The sequence below is a fragment of the Diplotaxodon limnothrissa genome, linkage group LG15, assembly GCF_057381915.1.
Source record: "Diplotaxodon limnothrissa isolate DT_005_m linkage group LG15, D_limnothrissa_male_GT1.1, whole genome shotgun sequence".
Taxonomy (NCBI): domain Eukaryota; kingdom Metazoa; phylum Chordata; class Actinopteri; order Cichliformes; family Cichlidae; genus Diplotaxodon; species Diplotaxodon limnothrissa.
Window position 1 is genome coordinate 28,491,302 of NC_140610.1, and position 1,232 is coordinate 28,492,533.

Below are 1,232 nucleotides of genomic sequence, written 5' to 3' on the forward strand. Positions count from 1 at the left end.
ATATATACAATGTAAATATAATATGGCCAATATTATAGTATTGTCAGATTATTATGATAGATTACTATGAGATATATACCATAATAATCTGACAATACTATAATATTGGCCATATTATATTTACATATTATATTTACATTGCCACAGTGAGTTGACTTTAGTCTCATGAACAACATTAACTAATTGTTATTTACTAACTAATCTTAAATGACTGTTCAGCACAGAAATGAAGCCCAACAATCATGTGGTCCCGTGGTCTCAGCCTCAGATACTCAACTAATCAAAGTGATGTCATGACAAAAATGAATGACCAACAAAACATTTTTCTCCTTCATTTCTGTCAAACAAAGCTGTATGTAACGTGTCTCGCGGTTACTATCATGGTTGCTAGGCAACCTGAACAGCTCGACGAAGCGTATACCGTCCCATTTCACAAGCCTCTCACTTCCGCACTTCTCGTACTTATAGTACGCACCGTACGTAGTACGCGTAGTGCGCGTACTTCAAGCGTGCAGTCTCTTAATTGGGACACAACCAGATGCTCTTGAAGACAGGGGTGAAAGGGAAGGTTAAACGATGGAGGAGACCAATGTTCACTCTAAGCTGCGCACGTGCGCAATTGCGCACTGTTGGCACGGTCTCTGCGCAGAGAAAATCTGCGTTGCGCACACAAATTTTTTTTAACCTGAATTGAAATTAAAGTAAATATGTGCCAACACCGCTGTTTTAGCTGGCAAAGCGGCGTGGCTGATGTGGAGTGAAGCCACATTAAGTGTACAACCTTTGGAGATGTGAGCAGGACAGACGGAAGAAGTAACGGAAAAACTGGACTTTATACCAGTTTTTAAATTGTGTTGATAGGCCACGTAAAACCAGAGTTATGATAAAAAATATGCAATGTTTGGTTTTCTGAGCATGTGCAGAGGGCTGGACGGACAGCAAACCCCAAATTGCTCTCCGATGTATTTATCGGAGTGTGAATGTTAGTTAGAAAGAACTTAGAAAATGTGCTTGTGTGAATGCACAAGTTGTGTAAAGCGCTTTGAGTGCTCAGATGAGAAGAAAAGCGCTATATAAGAACCAGTCCATTTACCATGTGTCTAGTCCTTCTGTTCTTGCGGTTTGTTGATGCTCGTCACTGACTCTTGGTTTTCTGAGCTCGGATATTTTATTGTGAAGCTCCCCGGCACCGGAAGCGGGACACAACTCCTCCGCTTGCTCGGGATCTTCCG